Source organism: Coregonus clupeaformis, chromosome 18 (assembly GCF_020615455.1).
Source record: "Coregonus clupeaformis isolate EN_2021a chromosome 18, ASM2061545v1, whole genome shotgun sequence".
Taxonomy (NCBI): Eukaryota; Metazoa; Chordata; class Actinopteri; order Salmoniformes; family Salmonidae; genus Coregonus; species Coregonus clupeaformis.
The window spans coordinates 28,236,937-28,255,692 of record NC_059209.1 but is presented as its reverse complement, the minus strand read 5'-3'; positions in this window follow the sequence as shown (position 1 = coordinate 28,255,692).

The window sequence follows — 18,756 nt, the reverse complement described above, 5'->3', positions numbered from 1 at the left end:
ATCATCAGCGTACAATGACACCTTTGTTTTTAAGCCCTGGATTTCTAATCCCTTGATATTATTGTTGGATCTGATTTTAATAGCTAACATCTCGATGGCAATAATAAATAGATATGCCGATAGTGGAAAACCTTGTTTTACTCCACTTGACAGTTTAAAACTTTCTGAGAAATAGCCATTATTTACTATTTTACACCTAGGGTTACTATACATGATTTTAACCCAATTTATAAGAGATTGTCCAAAATTGAAATGTTCCAGGCATTTATATATAAACCTCAGTCGTACTTTATCAAATGCCTTTTCGAAGTCTACTATGAATAGTAGGCCTGGCTTCCCAGATTTTTCATTTTTCAATGTATCGGCCATGTAAAAAACCTGTCTGATTAGAATGAATAATGTCCGACAATACCTTTTATGCGCTATACATTTTGCTAGGATTTTTGCATCACAACACTGAAGTGTAAGGGGCCGCCAATTCTTTTAATGGACTGGATCTTTATATTTTCCACTTGTATCCTGTTTCAGTAATAATTAAATCAGGCCTTCTCCTTGAGTGTCTGATAATCTACCATTTACATAGGAGTGGTTAAAACATGCTAATAACGGTCCTCTGAGTATATCAAAAAAGGTTTGGTATACCTCGACTGGTATGCCATCCAACCCTGGAGTTTTCACGGACATAAAGTCTTTAATTGCATCCAGAAGTTCCTCCTCTGTAATTTCACCTTCACATGAGTCTTTCTGTATGGCTGTTAATTTTACATTATCAATAGAAAAAAAATCTCTACAATTTGCTTCAGTTAGAGGAGATGGAGGCGACTGAAATGAAAACATATGCTTAAAGTACTTTGTTTCCTCCTTCAAAATATAATTTGGTGAATCATGGGTGACTCCGTCATTTGTAACCAGTTTCAATAAATTATTTTTGGTAGCATTCCTATGTTGAAGATTAAAAAAGAATTTGGTGCATTTCCCCCATATTCCATCCAGTTTGGTTTATTTTAATAATATATTACACTTGATCTTTCTTGAATAAGTTTCTCCATTTCTTTTTGTTTTTCCTCTAATTTATTCTGAGCCTCTATGTTACAGTTTTTATTGCTATCTATCTGTTCTGTTAGACCTTCTATTTCCTTTGTTAGTGTGGACTCTTTTGACCTAAATTGCTTTTGTTTTCGAGATGAGTACTGAATTGCATGGCCTCTAAAGGCACATTTAAAGGTGTCCCATACAATAAGGGGATTTGCTGTACCTATGTTTGTCATGAGCCCTCTCACTCCACCGGGTTACCACCTTAATGTGTTTCCACTATCTTCCACTCTGCTCATCTCTCTCTCTCTACTCAGCCTAACGAGCTCCACCTGTCCCTGCTCTGCTCGGCTCTAATTACTCTGCCAGCTGCGCTGCATTACCCACTAACCTCTCCCAGTATTTAAAGTCCCGTCTCTCAGCTCTCCTTTGTCAGATCGTCTGCAAAGCTCACACCCGGAACCTGTGTGCTCGCGCTTCTGGCTCACCCTTGTTTTGTGACCCCGGACCTGCCTGATTCTTGGATACTCTTCTGCCCCAGGAAAACCAGACCTGCTTTCTGCCATTACGACTCCTGACTACTCTTCGACCCCGGTAACTCTGACCAGCCTTCTGCCTTGCTACAACGTATTTGGATTTCCCTTGAACTGTACTTCTGCCTTGTTTCATCCGCCCCGTTGTGTCTGTGTTTCCTCCCCCCAGGACTTCTGGACCACCAACCACCGGCGTCATCGGACGCATCGCTGCCACTGGGGGGGCACAGACCCAGCACATTGGACGGGATAACCCCTGGAGCCTTCACTCACTCCCTACTTCCCTTTTCCCTTAAGTTTTAATAAACTTTCTGGTGTGACGTAATTGTGGTCCTCTTGTCGTCTGTCTGAACCGTGACAGTACGATCTGACCATCATGGACTCAGCGCACACTTCCCCCGACATGGAAACCGAAGAACCTGAGCAACCCACCGCCATGCTACGCCTGGAACACACTGAGAGAGAGCTAGGCCGCATGAGCGGCGACATCACCTCTCTGCTTCAGGTCGGCCACCAACAGCATCAGCAGTTCCAGCAGCACCAGCAGCAGTCCCAGCAGCAGCAACAACAACTCGCCAGGATCATCCAACTCCTCACCAACCTTACCCCCAGCCAGTCTGCCCACCAGCCCTGCCTCCGAGTTACCTGCCCCGGTCATTTCCAGCCGCTGCCCCGGAACCCAAGATTGGAAACCCCCGAGCGGTTCAACGGGCGATTCTACCCAGGTCCGGCCATTCCTGACTAGCTGCCGACTTCAGTTCTCCTTGCAGCCAAGGACCTTCGCCACGGAGGGGCTAGGGTCGGGTATGCCATCACTCACCTGACGGGCCGAGCTCGACTCTGGGGAACAGCAGAGTTCGAACGTCAAACCCCCGCATGTGCAACCTTCGACCTGTTTGCTGAGGAGATGCTGAAGGTGTTTGACCTGGATTCACCAACCGCAGAGGCGTCTCGTGAACTGTTCAGTATTCGACAAGGCAGACGTACAGTCGCAGACCATTCCATCGACTTCCGAACCCTGGCAAGACGAAGTTCTTGGAACACACCATCGTTGGTGGACGCGTTCTTCCATAGCTTGGCTGACTATATCAAGGACGAGTTGGTCTCCCATGAACTGCCTTCCACTCTTGATGAAGCCATCGCACTGACTGTCCGGATCGACAGAAGGATACAGACCCGTCGTCGTGAGAGGGGGCGCCAAGGTCCACCAACTACCGGCATTCGGAGAGATCCGACTGGGCTCCTGTCAGCTACTGCCACTCACCCAAGTCAGCTTGATCAGTCTGAGCCTATGGAGATTGGGCGAGCCTCTCTCACTCCTGCAGAGCGCCAGCGCCGCTTCACCTCAAACCTCTGCCTCTATTGTGGAGGTGATGGACATCGTGTGGTAACCTGCCCTTTAAAAGCCGAAGCTCACCGGGCATAGGGGGAGTCCGGTTGAGCTCAATGACCATCCAGTCCTCCGACCGCAAACCCTTGCTGCAAGTTCACCTCCGCCTCTCTGACTCTACTCACACCCTGGCTGCTCTGGTGGATTCTGGCGCCGAAGCCAACATAATGGACATCAAGCTGGCACGCCAACTGGGACTGGAGAACCTCCGTTTGACACCTCCTATTCCTGCCCGGGCACTGGACGGACACTTACTCGGATCGGTCACTCATGTCACGGCCCCGGTCTTGATGGGTCTGTCCGGAAACCATCAAGAAACTATCCAGTTTCACCTGCTCCCCTCTCCAGGCCAACCCCTCATCCTGGGTTACCCATGGCTCCACCCGCACTTACAACCTGCTCGCCCAGAGGTTCTGGTGGCCCGCTCTGAGAAAGGATGTACGGGAATTCGTCCAAGCCTGCCCCATCTGCAACCAACACAAGTCGTCCTGCCAGCCCCCAGCCGGATTGCTGCAGCCCCTGCCTGTGCCCAGACGTCCCTGGTCTCACATCGCCCTTGACTTTGTCACGGGGCTGCCCCCTTCAAGGGGCAAGACCGTCATTCTCACCATAGTTGACCGATTCAGCAAGATGGCACACTTCATTCCCCTCCCCAAGCTCCCAACCGCCAAGGAGACCGCCCAGGTGGTCCTGGAACACGTCTTCCGGATCCACGGACTGCCAAAGGATGTAGTTTCTGACCGTGGTCCACAATTCTCCTCCGCTTTTTGGAAGGAGTTCTGTCACCTGCTGGGAGCCACAGTCAGTCTGACTTCCGGATTCCATCCCCAATCCAATGGGCAGTCAGAGCGGGCAAATCAGGAGCTCGAGAAGGCACTGCGATGCATGACTTCACGCAACCCCCACTCCTGGTCGCAGCAATTGACATGGGTGGAGTACGCACACAATTCTCTGACCTGCTCTGCCATCGGTATGTCCCCTTTCCAATGTGTTTATGGATACCAGCCTCCTCTATTTGCCAGTCAGGAAGGGGAGGTTACTTGCCCATCTGCACTTGCGTTTGCCCGTCGATGTCGCCGCACCTGGTCACAGGCCCGAGCCACACTTCTCAGATCCGTTGCCAGCTACACTACCGGGGCCAACCGTCGGAGAATCCCTGCTCCCACCTACCATGTTGGTCAAAGGGGTGTGGTTGTCGTCAAGGAACCTGCCACTCAGGGTGGAGTCGCAGAAGTTGGCACCTCGGTTCATTGGCCCATTCCCTATCATAAGAGTGATTAGCCCAACTGCTGTCCGGCTCCAACTGCCTAATTCCATGAGGGTGCACCCCACTTTCCATGTGTCTAAGATTAAGCCCATTCATGAGAGTCCGCTGGTCCCTGCTGCGCCTTGTCCTCCTCCTCCACGGCTCGTCGATGGTGGTCTGGTTTACACCGTCCGCCGCCTGCTTCGGTCCAGACGGAGGGGTAGGGGTCTCCAGTACCTCATTGACTGGGAGGGCTATGGACCTGAGGAAAGGACCTGGGTGCCAGCTAGTCGGATTGTGGATAGGACTCTCATCACCGCCTTCCACCAACGGCATCCTGATCAACCTGCAATCCGTAGGGGCCGCCCCAGAGGGATCCCCTAACCGTCCTGCCCGCTCGGCTTCCTGTCCTGTGCCTGATCCTGTCTCGGGACCTGTCCCATCTCCCGACCACGGCCCTCCGGCTTCCTCCGAGGATGAGGGCGTTCGCTCGGACCGTTCGGAGGAGTTCTAGCCCTCCTCCGGCTCCCCTCCTCCCGCCCGGCGTGGTGTTGCTCTTGGGACTTCTGGGGCCGTCCCTTGGGGGGTTCTGTCATGAGCCCTCTCACTCCACCGGGTTACCACCTTAATGTGTTTCCACTATCTTCCACTCTGCTCATCTCTCTCTCTCTACTCAGCCTAACGAGCTCCACCTGTCCCTGCTCTGCTCGGCTCTAATTACTCTGCCAGCTGCGCTGCATTACCCACTAACCTCTCCCAGTATTTAAAGTCCCGTCTCTCAGCTCTCCTTTGTCAGATCGTCTGCAAAGCTCACACCCCGGAACCTGTGTGCTCGCGCTTCTGGCTCACCCTTGTTTTGTGACCCCCGGACCTGCCTGATTCTTGGATACTCTTCTGCCCCAGGAAAACCAGACCTGCTTTCTGCCATTACGACTCCTGACTACTCTTCGACCCGGTAACTCTGACCAGCCTTCTGCCTTGCTACAACGTATTTGGATTTCCCTTGAACTGTACTTCTGCCTTGTTTCATCCGCCCCGTTGTGTCTGTGTTTCCTCCCCCCAGGACTTCTGGACCACCAACCACCGGCGTCATCGGACGCATCGCTGCCACTGGGGGGGGGCACAGACCCAGCACATTGGACGGGATAACCCCTGGAGCCTTCACTCACTCCCTACTTCCCTTTTCCCTTAAGTTTTAATAAACTTTCTGGTGTGACGCAATTGTGGTCCTCTTGTCGTCTGTCTGAACCGTGACAATGTTATGTCAGAAAAAATCAGTTATAAATTCCTCTGTCCTAGTTAAAAACAAGTTATCATCCAATAGGCTTTGATTAAATTTCCAATATCCTCGCCCACGTGGAAATTCAGTCAGAGTAATGTATATGCCAATTATATGATGGTCCGTTCGCATTCTGTCCCCTATCAACACTTTTTAAACTTTTGGTGCCAACGAGAATGACATAAGAAAGTAGTCAAGACGACTAGCTTGATTGAGTCTCCGCCATGTATATCTCACTATATCAGGATATTTAAGCCTCCATATATCTACTAGTTCTAATGTATCCATGACATTCACGATTTCCTTAAGAGCATGAAGGTGATTGTTTGTAGTGTTATTTCCTTTACGGTCCATTAAGCTATTTAAAACGGTATTATAATCTCCCACCATAATAATAGAGTCTTGAATTGCTTGCAAGGTCGATAATTTATTATATATATTTTCAAAGAAGTGTGGATCATCATTATTTTGTCTGTAAAGGTTAATGAGCCATATTTGTTTATGGTCCAATAACATATTTAAAATAATCCATCTACCTTGCGTATCTGTTTGGACAATTTGCACATTCGGATCGAAATTACTGTTAATTAATATCATCACCCCTTTTGAGTTTCTTAGGCCATGGGAGAAGTATATTTCGCCCCACCCCCTATTCCTTTTTCCACGCAACTTCATCTAGAATTGTTGAATGGGTTTCCTGTAAACAATAGATATTATTTAACATTTTTACATTTTCGTCATTTAGCAGACGCTCTTATCGGTTAGGACATCTACTTTGTGCATGACACAAGTAATTTTTACAACAATTGTTCGAACCCCCCCCTCCAACACACACTACCCCCTCCCCGCAACAGATGCTGGACACAAACTCACACACACTCCCACACACACGCACACACGCTCACACGCTCACACACTCAACCCCCCCCACAACCAACCATAAGATCAGATGCTCAATGGTTGATACATCCCAGAGCCCAACTCAAGAAAGGACCTGATTTACGAATGCATATACAGTTACAGCCGTTTGAGAAAGCATGCAAGATTGAGCAAAAGTGAACAACAATGTGAGATTTGATTAATCTATTTAATCTATGTTAAGTCCTAGGTGATGGAGATCAGATCCACCCTCTTCACCTGAGACACAAACACTCTGGTCCCCCGTTGTAACCATTTTCCCAAGCATCTCCATGCAGTCATACCTTTGATTATTTTGTGCCACTTGGGCCACAATAGTAAGCCCCCTCTCTGAATGTCTGAGTGTGACCCCCTCCCCATGGGTTACTGCAGCCAGTGTTGCTAGCACTGCCACTACCTGGGTGGGGGTACCCCACCGGAATCCCCACCGGCTAGGTACAAGGTCGTCAAGGTTCTCATTAGCAGCTTTGAGAATTTCCTTGTATATTATGCTCCCCCATCGGGGGCTCTGGCTTCTTACTTTCTCATGTTCTTCTTATTTTTATTTGTGTGTTTTTCTTCTACCTTATGCTATTTTTAGTACTACATTGATATTGATTACTGCATTGTTGGATTCAGAGCTTGAAAGAAAAGCATTTCACTGTACTTGTGCTTGTGACATTAAAACTTGAAACACACGCAAGCACGAACACACACGCACAATCACACACACAAACACACACCAGTGACTGCTGGGTCGATCTGTATCTTTCTCCCGAGGATCATTTTCTAATTGGTTTAAACTGTCACACAAATGCAAACACTCTCACACACATGTACGTAGGCATGTACACACACACACAAAAACAAACACACCCTCTCCATCTCTCTCTCTCTCAGCCTGTGCCAGAGTGGAGCTGTCACGACACACATGAGTTGTACGCTTTGGCCTGAGGAAACATGGGGCAATTATAGTCATAAATAATAATGGGATTGGGTACATGACATGGTGAGTGATGGGGCCTCTCAGAACTCATTTACATTACTTTGTGTAGCAATCATCGGCCCTCTAATGTAATGCTAAGCAAATGAGCCTTTTTGAATGTTGTGCAATTTATCGCAAGTCAACTGGCACTGGGCTGCAGTCTATAAATCATGTTAAAACACATGCCCCCAATGACAGCTAAATCAACATAAAGTAATTGCTTTGAAATGTGGAAGAACCAAGCTGGCTGGACAAGAGGGGGGAGGGGGGGCAGCAGAGAGGGAGGAGAGGAAAAGAAGGGAGGGTGGAAGAGTAAAGTGTGTGGGGCTAAGTTTCTAACCTCACAATGACTCTGGAAGTACAGATGTTTGTAGAATGCTCTGGAGGAACTGTGCATGCATGCCGAGCTGTTTTTACCCAGTTTTAACAGAAAGTCTGTGTGTGTGTGTTTAACTATACTTGACCAACTGGGAACATTTTGTTAGTCCCCGCAACGAAAAAGGCTATTTCTAGGAGGTTTAGGGTTAGGGTTAGGGTTAAAGGATAGGTTTAGGGTTAAGGTTAGGTTTTGGGGTTACGGTTAGGGTAAGGGTTAGGTTTAGGAAGGTTTAGGGGTTAGGGAAAATAGGATTTTGAATGGGAGTCAATTGTGTGTCCCCACAAGGTTAGTTAAACCAAACTGTGTGTGCATGTGTGTATGTGTGGGTGGGTGCGTCCGTGCGTGCATGCGCAACATAACAAATCTTACAAATCGTGTGTAAAGAGTTTATATTTTTTCTTGTTCTACAGTTCGTAGGGTTGGTTGGTATCCAGATTTTCATATCGTCATACCGCCATTCTCTCATCCCTGGATTTACGGTACTATCGGTTTAGTACACAAGGGGGTGCCAAAGAACACAAAAAAGCCCATTGGGGCGTCTATTACCAGAATGCTAACAAAAGGAGCACAAGTAATAGCGAATTTCCATGGAGACTGATAGCTCAATAAGCTAATGAGGGCAAACGAAAATAAACAAATTGCAAAGACAGGCAATCCAGCTCATAAAGTTATACATAACTCAGCAAAAAAAGAAACGTCCTCTCACTGTCAACTGCGTTTATTTTCAGCAAACTTAACATGTGTAAATATTTGTATGAACATAACAAGATTCAACAACTGAGACATAAACTGAACAAGTTCCACAGACATGTGACTAACAGAAATTGAATAATGTGTCCCTGAACAAAGAGGGGGTCAAAATCAAAAGTAACAGTCAGTATCTGGTGTGGATCTCCTCCTCATGGACTGCACCAGATTTGCCAGTTCTTGCTGTGAGATGTTACCCCACTCTTCCACCAAGGCACCTGCAAGTTCCCGGGCATTTCTGGGGGGAATGGCCCTAGCCCTCACCCTCCGAACCAAGCAGGTCCCAGACGTGCTCAAAGGGATTGAGATCCGGGCTCTTCGCTGGCCATGGCAGAACACTGACATTCCTCTCTTGCAGGAAATCACGCACAGAACGAGCAGTATGGCTGGTGGCATTGTCATGCTGGAGGGTCATGTCAGGATGAGCCTGCAGAAAGGGTACCACATGAGGGAGGAGGATGTCTTCCCTGTAACGCACAGTGTTGAGATTGCCTGCAATGACAACAAGCTCAGTCCGATGATGCTGTGACACACCGCCCCAGACCATGACGGACCCTCCACCTCCAAATTGATCCCGCTCCAGAGTACAGGCCTCGGTGTAACGCTTATTCCTTCGACGATCAACGTGAATCTGACCATCACCCCTGGTGAGAAAAAACCGCGACTCGTCAGTGTAGAGCACTTTTTGGCAGTCCTGTCTGGTCCAGCGACGGTGGGTTTGTGCCAATAGGCGATGTTGTTGCCGGTGATGTCTGGTGAGGACCTGCCTTACAACAGGCCTACAAGCCCTCAGTCCAGCTTCTCTCAGCCTATTGCGGACAGTCTGAGCACTGATGGAGGGATTGTGCGTTCCTGGTGTAACTCGGGCAGTTGTTGTTGCCATCCTGTACCTGTCCCGCAGGTGTGATGTTCGGATGTACCGATCCTGTGCAGGTGTTGTTACACGTGGTCTGCCACTGTGAGGACGATCAGCTGTCCGTCCTGTCTCCCTGTAGCGCTGTCTTAGGCATCTCATAGTACGGACATTGCAATTTATTGCCCTGGCCACATCTGCAGTTTATTGCCCTGGCCTCCTTGCAGCATACCTAAGGCACGTTCACGCAGATGAGCAGGGACCCTGGGCATCTTTCTTTTGGTGTTTTTCAGAGTCAGCAGAAAGGCCTCTTTAGTGTCCTAAGTTACTGTGACCTTAATTGCCTACCGTCTGTAAGCTGTTAGTGTCTTAACGACCATTCCACAGGTGCATGTTCATTAATTGTTTATGGTTCATTGAACAAGCATGGGAAACAGTGTTTAAACCCTTTACAATGAAGATCTGTGAAGTTATTTGGATTTTTACTAATTATCTTTGAAAGACAGGGTCCTGAAAAAGGGACCTTTATTTTTTTACTGAGTTTATATAGGTAGGAACTACCAAATACCATTTTTGGTGAGTTTGGACATTTACAAGCGAATGTGAACGAGAGACATTGTGCAAATCAACAAAGTTTTGATGCATGCTTGTCTGAAGGAAAAATAGTACTGGCTCTGGAGCAGAATATGTACACGTTGTGTATGTGTGGAGTCTGGAGTCACTAGGGCAATGGGCCTGCCTGCTCTGCTCAGAGAAGAGGGGGGAGGAGCAGACGGGCGAGAATGGAGAGGAGAAAAACTGTACAAATAACTAATCCAAAGAGCTTTGACTTATCAAACACGGCAGAAAGCTAACACAATATGATGCCCCATCACCTTATTAATTCAGCCACTTACTTACTAGCAAGTTAAACTTAGGGGTCACGTTAACGCAGAAGTTTTTCACGCAGGAAAAAAAGATAAAACACAAATATCTGGCTGCGTTTTGCAAACTTTGATCTAAAATGCTTCTTATTGTAATTTCTGCTAGACATCAGACTCATTTTGTGCTTCAGTTGCAGTTCTAAACTCAGATGAGAATTAATGAACGGGCATTCTATCAGCAGACAGTGCTCTGACTGATGTGGAGCTACTTTCTCTGGTACTGTCACACCCTGGCTCTGGGACTCATTATGTTGAGCCAGGGTGTGTGCATTCTATGTGTTCATGTTCTATGTTGGGTGTCTAGGTTGTCGATGTCTATGTTTGTATTGAGTGACTCCCAATCGGAGGTAACGAGTGTCAGCTGTCGGCTCGTTATCTCTGATTGGGAGCCATATTTAAACTGTGTGTCTTCACCTTGTGTTTGTGGGTTTTTGTTCCTTATGCGGTCAGTGTAACCGTGGACTTCACGAGTCGTGTTTTGTTTGTAATTTAGATACTTTAATATAATAAAGTCATGTTCGTTTCACACGCTGCGCCTTGGTCTACTCTCCTTTACGACGATCGTGACAGAAAAAACCACCATACCAGGACCAAGCAGCGTGTCCAGGAACAGGCAACCTGGACGTGGGAGCAGCGTCGGAGGGTCGAGAGGCAACCCCAAGAAATTTTTAGGGGGGGGCACACGGCATGGACGACGGGGCTGACGGAGGCAAAGATGGGGCGAATCCAGGAGGCCACCAGCCCAGGGGTACACCGCCCTGTACGTCCTGTGCAGATGCCTCACACAGAGTGTGTGAGGGCAGTCATTCAGCCAGGACGGGTGGTGGCCGCTCTTCACTCCAGGCCTCCTATCCGTCTCCACAGCCCGGTTCGGCCTGTCCCTGCTCCACGCAGCAAGCCTACGATGTGCGTCGCCAGCCCGGTCCGGCCTGTTCCTGCCACCCGCACCAAACCTACGGTGCGCGTCGCCAGCCCGGTCCGGCCTGTTCCTGCCACCCGCACCAAACCTACGGTGCGCGTCGCCAGCCCGGTCCGGCCTGTTCCTGCCACCCGCACCAAGTCTACGGTGCGCGTCGCCAGTCCGACCCGGCCTGTTCCTACCACTCGCACCAAACCTACGGTGCGCGTCGCCAGCCCGGTCCGGCCTGTTCCTGCCACCCGCACCAAGTCTACGGTGCGCGTCGCCAGCCCGACCCGGCCTGTTCCTGCCACTCGCACCAAACCCACGGTGCGCGTCGCCAGCCCGGTCCGGCCTGTTCCTGCCACCCGCACCAAGTCTACGGTGCGCGTCGCCAGCCCGACCCGGCCTGTTCCTGCCACTCGCACCAAACCTACGGTGCGCGTCGCCAGTCCGGTCGGCCCGTCTCTCTTCCACGCACCAAGCCAGGGGTGCGAGTCGTCCAGCCTGGTAAGGCCCATTCCTCCTCCACGCACCAGGCCAGGGGTGCGCGTCGTCAGCCTGGTAAGGCCCGTTCCTCCTCCACGCACCAGGCCAGGGGTGCGAGTCGACAGACTGGACCAGGGGCGCATGGGGGGGTGTATTGTAGGGTGGTGGTCAAGGCCGGAGCCAGAACCGCCACCGAGGAGGTATGCCCGCCCAGCCCTCCCCTGTTTGGGGTTTTGAGGCGCGGTCACAGTCCGCGCCTTTAGGGGGGGGGTACTGTCACACCCTGGCTCTGGGACTCATTATGTTGAGCCAGGGTGTGTGCATTCTATGTGTTCATGTTCTATGTTGGGTGTCTAGGTTGTCGATGTCTATGTTTGTATTGAGTGACTCCCAATCGGAGGTAACGAGTGTCAGCTGTCGGCTCGTTATCTCTGATTGGGAGCCATATTTAAACTGTGTGTCTTCACCTTGTGTTTGTGGGTTTTTGTTCCTTATGCGGTCAGTGTAACCGTGGACTTCACGAGTCGTGTTTTGTTTGTAATTTAGATACTTTAATATAATAAAGTCATGTTCGTTTCACACGCTGCGCCTTGGTCTACTCTCCTTTACGACGATCGTGACAGGTACTTTTCTCGGTGTAGCCAGCCTACATTTCTCTGGTAAAATGCAAGATCAACTTTAAGCAAAACACTAGGAAATGTATCTGGCTACATTCTTTCTATGATAAACATAAGAAATATGATGGCCATGTATAGTTTTATCAAAAAATATCTTGCTTTTTCTTTGTAAGCTCGTTTCCCTGAGATTCAGGGTTAGTGTTTGGTCTCTGGCAGTATATGATCTGACAAACAGAGAGAGAGAGATTGATATTCTGTGAATGAACAGCAGAGGGGGTAAGAGGTGACTGGGCAGCTGGACTAGACTGTATTCACTCCAGTTAACATAATGGAAGTCCTGTAGCCACACACACAGACACACAGGGCATGTTCAGGACCATTCATTGAATGAGTACTTTTAAGTCTGTCAGCCGCTGTGAATGAGTAACTGAATGAGTACTGTATGTGTGTGTGTGTGGGTTTGAAACTGTCAGCAGTGAGGCACCGGTGTGTGTGTGTGTGTGTAGGTGTGTGTGTGTGTGTGTGTGTGTGTGTGTAGGGGTGTTTGTGTGTGCGTAGTGGGCAAACACTGGCCTGTCCATCAGTGTCCGTTACCCAGAAAGGGAGTGAGATTAATGACTGCAGGGTCAGAGAGAGGAACACAGCCAACCCCCCCCACACACACACACAAACACACACACCAGCTGCAGTGAGAAATACATTCACACAAACACTAGCTTGAGTGAGAGGTACACACACACAAGCAAGCAGCTCAATTCCATGAGGTACATTCATACACATAGTACTGAGGAACGGCATGTCAGAGGAGTGATGTAATAAAGACGACATCTTTTGGCTGCATCACCTCTTGGTATGGCAACTGCTTGGCATCCTACCGCAAGGCGCTACAGAGGGTAATGCGTATGGCTCAGTACATCACAGGGACCGAGCTCCCTGCCATCCAGAACCTCGAGGCGGTGTCAGATAAGGCCTTAGAAATTGCCAAAGACTTCAGCCACCCATGTCATAGACAGTTGTCTCTGCTACCGCACGGCAAGCGGTATCGATGCACCAAATCTGGAACCAACAGGACCCTGAACAGCTTCCACCCCAAGCCATAAGACTGCTAAATAGTTAGTCCGGGTAGCTATTTGGTTATCTATTTACCTATCTGCATTGACCCTTTTTGCACTAACTTCTTTGACTCACGACATACGCTGTTGCTACTGTTTACTGTATATCTTTATTCCTAGTTATATGTACCTATCTACCTCAATGACCTCGTACCCCTGCACATCGCCTCGATACTGGTATCTTTGTATATAGACAAGTTATCGTTACTCATTGTGTATTTATTATTACGTGTTTTACCTTTCTATTACTTCTCTATTTTATTTCTCTCTGCATTGTTGGGAAGGACCAGTAAGTAAGCATTTCACTGTTAGTCCACACCTGTTGTTTACAAAGCATGTGATGAATAACATTTGAACTGATTTGATTAATGCAGTACCTTTAATTAAAATCTCTCGTTCAGACGAGTGGCTTCATTACTGGAACATATGAGGACCATTAGAATGACCACTTGTCATTTAAAGACTTAAACAACATACTGAAGTAATCCTAATATTAGGGTTGCGTCCTATTCAATGTATAAAGCACTACTTTTGATCAGGGCCCATAGGGAATTGTGTGCCATTTGGGACGTATCGTAGGTCAATGGTGGAGTCTTATCCAATGCTTTCCAGGGATTAGTCCCCCAGCAGCAAGGTTGGGACAGATAAAGTCAAAATGCAAAGCACACTTGAGGAGCCTGAAATGGAGACTCTTTTGGATGGGAGCCTCGGGATAGACTAACTGACTGACTCAATAATGGCGGAATAGGACGGACAGATGGGCTGACAAATGGACAGACTGACTGACAGAATGAGCAGGATAGATCTGACCTTGTTGTGCTCAATGTATCATCTTGGTATATAATGTATATAATGTACAGTATATAATGTCTATAATGTATATCATGTATATAATGTATATACCAAGTATGGGGGTAGACATGGAAGAAAAACTCTGTACTAGATAGATTCAGTATAAAACACACTTAACAAACAATGTGCAAGACCAGCTATAGATATACGATGGTAAAGATAGATAGTACACAGTTCCAGTTTTGGGTAGGCTGAGGGCCCATGCAGGCCTAGGGGCTGTCTGCCCAGTGTCTCTGCAGGCCTGAGTACACATTCTCCATTCTCCATCCTCCAGCTCCAGGCCCCAGGCCACGTCCCCCTCAGCTGCCCAGAGAGAAATGTCACCAGGCGGGGGATGGCAGGGAGAGAGAGACATCATTATCCATTTTACACACACACACACACACACACACACACACACACACACACACTCCCCCCTCCACACACACACACAGTCAGAGCGAGCAGGCAGGAGTTGAGGACAGTGAGAGTGGACATGACTCCCCCTGGAGCCTGGCAATGCCCTGGTCTGCTCTCCTCTCCTCTGCTTTACTCTCCTCTTCTCTAAACCAGTGCTGAGGATGATGGGACCGAATTAGCCATGCTCGGGCGCCGCCCGCCCGGCGCTGTCACCACTAATCGGGCCAGCGTCACCTCCCGTCGCCGTCGACAGGGTTGTCACGGTGAGTCAGGAAAGGTCAGCGACGCTCAATTAAAGCTTCCCCCGTCGGCCAGAGAGAGGGAAAGGGATAGAGAGAGAGAGAAGGAAAGAGAGGGAGAGAGGAAATAGCACAAGCTGTGACAAACCGCCCTAATGACTACGACAGTGATAACCCTGCTCATGATCAGAAGTGTGATAACCAACCCCCCTTACACACTCACGCAGGCACGCACACACACATCCCAAATCAGTCCTGTGACAAATCACTTGGACACAGTGTAACAGCATTAAGTATGGAATAATCACAGGGTTGTGTAGTGCTATATCATACATTCAGCTGCTGTGTGCCACAACCACTGCGGAGCAGACAGTCTCATATCTGACCTGGGTTGTGTCTGGATAACAAAGTACTGACAGAAGTCTGGAATGTAGAGCTTCAAAACAAATTCCCTTTCCTCAGATCTCATTCCACTAACCCTCTCTGTATTCCTCTCTTTACAACCTATTCTCGCCTTTATAGCCTGACTGCCAAAAACACCCTAATGTCCTTGTGCTCCCACTCCATCCATTCTCACCTCACCTCACTTGACCTTGTCAGGCCCTTACCCACCCCTCTCCCCCCGTCTCCCCCTCCTCCCCTGGTCGGTCCTGCCCAACCCCAGCCAGAATTATATGTGCCATTGGCCCCTCCTCCCATATCCATCAGCCTACTCACATTGTTTTGACATCTAGTTAATTCTAGCCCGATGATTTATCAAACTCTTATTACGGCCCGCTGAAAGCCTCATTTAGTGTCCTGATGTATGGTAATGATAGCTCCCTCTGCCGCTGTGAAGCCCTGAATCTTAACTAACTTCGTCCTCTCCTGTTCCCTCTCTCTCTCCCTCTTTTATCTTCTGCTCTATATCTTTTCACGGTCGCACTCTTTCTTTCTTTCTCTCTCTCTTCGTTTTCTTTGTTACTTCATTTTGTGTTATTTTTTTTTACATCCATCCTTTTTTTTTATCCATCCTTGCTCAATTATGTGATATGATTGGTCAATCTGTCATCCCATATTCTCTCAGGTTACTCATATCTGTCAGGTTTTAGATTAAGCCTGTGACACCAGCACAATGTATGTTGGAATGTATCCAGCCACTAAGCAGCAATATCACCTGTCCTGGGCTGTGTCCCAAATTACACCCTCTTCCCTATTTAGTGCACTACTTTAAACCAGGGCCCATAAGTATCTGTGTACTATAGGGAATAGTGTGCCATTTGGGATGCAGAACTGCTGACTTCTTCCAATTGAACCTAATATGAACGTACCACATTAGCAGCCAACGATACCGACCTATCATCATCGTCTATGTCAGTCCAGTTCCTGAGAAGTCTGAGAAAATATACTTTACTCCCATACCACATCATCAGATATCAGCGTCACAAATCTAGAATTACTTTGCAGCTGACACAAACCAAAACAGTGTGTTTAATAATTCACAGTGTAGCAGGGTTTGGGGGCATTAGTCATCACTGAGATGCAATACAAGCTTGTGAGAAATCAATAGCACCAAATATCCATCCTCCTCCTCCTACTCCACCTCCTCCAGTCCACCAAACCTCAATAGATTCTTAATGCGTTCGGACTCAACGCAAAACACACTGTATCCTTCTTGCTCTGAGGGTTGATGTCTTTATGAGGGGGCTAGTGTTGTGTAGGCCTGCTGTGTGGTGTGGTGTTGTGTTGTGTTGGCCTACTGTGTGGTGTTGTGTTGGCCCGCTGTGTGGTGTTGTGTTGTGTAGGCCTGCTGTGTGGTGTTGTGTTGTGCAGGTCTACTGTGTGGTGTTGTGTTGTGCAGGTCTACTGTGTGGTGTTCTGTTGTGTAGGTCTACTGTGTTGTGTTGTGTTGTGTAGGCCTGCTGTGTGGTGTTGTGTTGTGTAGGTCTACTGTGTTGTGTTGTGTTGTGTTGTGTAGGCCTGCTGTGTGGTGTTGTTTAGGCCTGCTGTAAGCTTCAGCATATAGTAGAAGACCGAGGTAGAAACAAAGGACAGAGCATAGACTAAGAGAAGTTGAACCCCACCCCATCACCCTCCCTGCAGTCCCCTGCACAGTCACCCCCAGTCTCCCCTGTCCTCCACCCCCAGGGGACTTTTAAATATTTTACTGGCCTGTAACATTACCTTAATGTCTCTGAGCATTTCATTCAGGTGGAGCCTAATGGAGAGTGAAGGAAGCCGTGTACTGTGGCTACAGCAATACGTAATGCATGTGGGTTCAATCGCTGTGTGCGCAGGTGTGTGTGTGTGACTTTTTTCTGAGTGTGTATTTCTGTTTGTGTCCTTCTATGCATCGTGTGTGTGTATGCATGTTTGTACGATTCTATATGTGTGTACATGTGTGTGTTTGTGAGTCCAGCAAGTTTAGAATCTGTGGTGACGCTAACGGCTCATGACAAACCAGGGAATGAGAAGAAAATAATATTGGCAGACTTTTAGGCATGCCAACAACGCAGAAATACACATTGGTCGCACTGCTTCCTAACTCTCCCTCCCTCTCCCTCCCTCCCTCTCTTCATCTCTCTCCACCCCCCCTCTTTCTCTCTCTCTCTGTCCCTCCCTCCCTCCCTCAGTCTCTCTCTTTCTCTCTCTCTTACCCTCTCCGTCTCTCTCTCTCTCCTACCCTCTCCGTCTCTCTCTCTCTCTCTCTCTCTCTCTCTCTCTCTCTCTCTCTCTCTCTCTCTCTCTCTCCAGATGAAGGGCATGTGCTGAGTGAAGGAGGTCAGACATTAGTGCTGTTCTCTGATGAGTGTCACTGTGGAGCTGTGGAGCAGTGTGTGTGGGTGTGTGTGTGTGCTGGGACAGGTCATCCGTCAGCGGCTGTCTGCCACGGCCCCTCCACTAGGCCTCCTCACCTGAGTGATGGCTGTGCCCGATCCCACCCGCCGCACCACACGCCCATACATCACACACACAAACACAAACACACACTCCCCCTGTAGAGGCTCACCCAGACAGCTCGCAGCTGCAGAGGCCAGATCAATGCTGCCCGGGCCATGCATCATGTGTCACCATCACAGCCCTCTCCGTAATGATCCAGCAGCAGATAGCCTAATGGTTTGGAGTGTTGGGTCAGTAACTGAAAGGTCGCTGGTTCAGAGCCGACTAGGTGAAAAATCAGTCTATGTGCCCTTGAGCAAGGCACTTAACCCTAATTGCTCCTGTAAGTCACTCTGGTTAAGAGTGTCTGATAAATGACTAAATGTAAATACTGTCTGTCCTCTGCTCTCTCTCTCACACACTATTCACTCTACACACACATCTCAGTAAATTACATCTGGGTCGTTTTGCAAAATGAGTGCCTTTTGTGTCCCACTGATATTTTAAGTAGAAATTGTACACCAATATTGCATTTTAAAACCCTGTTACATTCTTTCTTTTTAAATTAAATTCCAACAATACAAAGAAAAACATCCACCTACGAAAGACAACAATTGGTTATTTGTAACGTAAATGTTTATTACGCTCTTGTCAGGGACAATATTGACAATCCAGAGTTTCAATGCGGCAATTGTTTGCTAGCGGAGGATTACAGGAATGAGGTGGCTATGCTTAGGAAGCAAATCTCAATTCTGCGCGAACTAATGGGGAAAACGCAAATTCAAACTTTCTCGTTCTCCACTCCTATGTCTCTACACTTCTCAGGCCTGATGGATCTTTCCCCGCCTTGTCATATGTCCCTATCTGAATGGCCTGTGCTACCTGGAACTTGCCTGCCAAGGAAGTCGTCGCCATCTGCTTTTCCTCCTCCGTCTTGTAATGAAGTAGACGGAGAACAGCAAGAAGACTGTTCCAATCAGCGCTGGTCCCATGTCACAAGTCGTGGAAACCGAAGGCAGCGGCATGC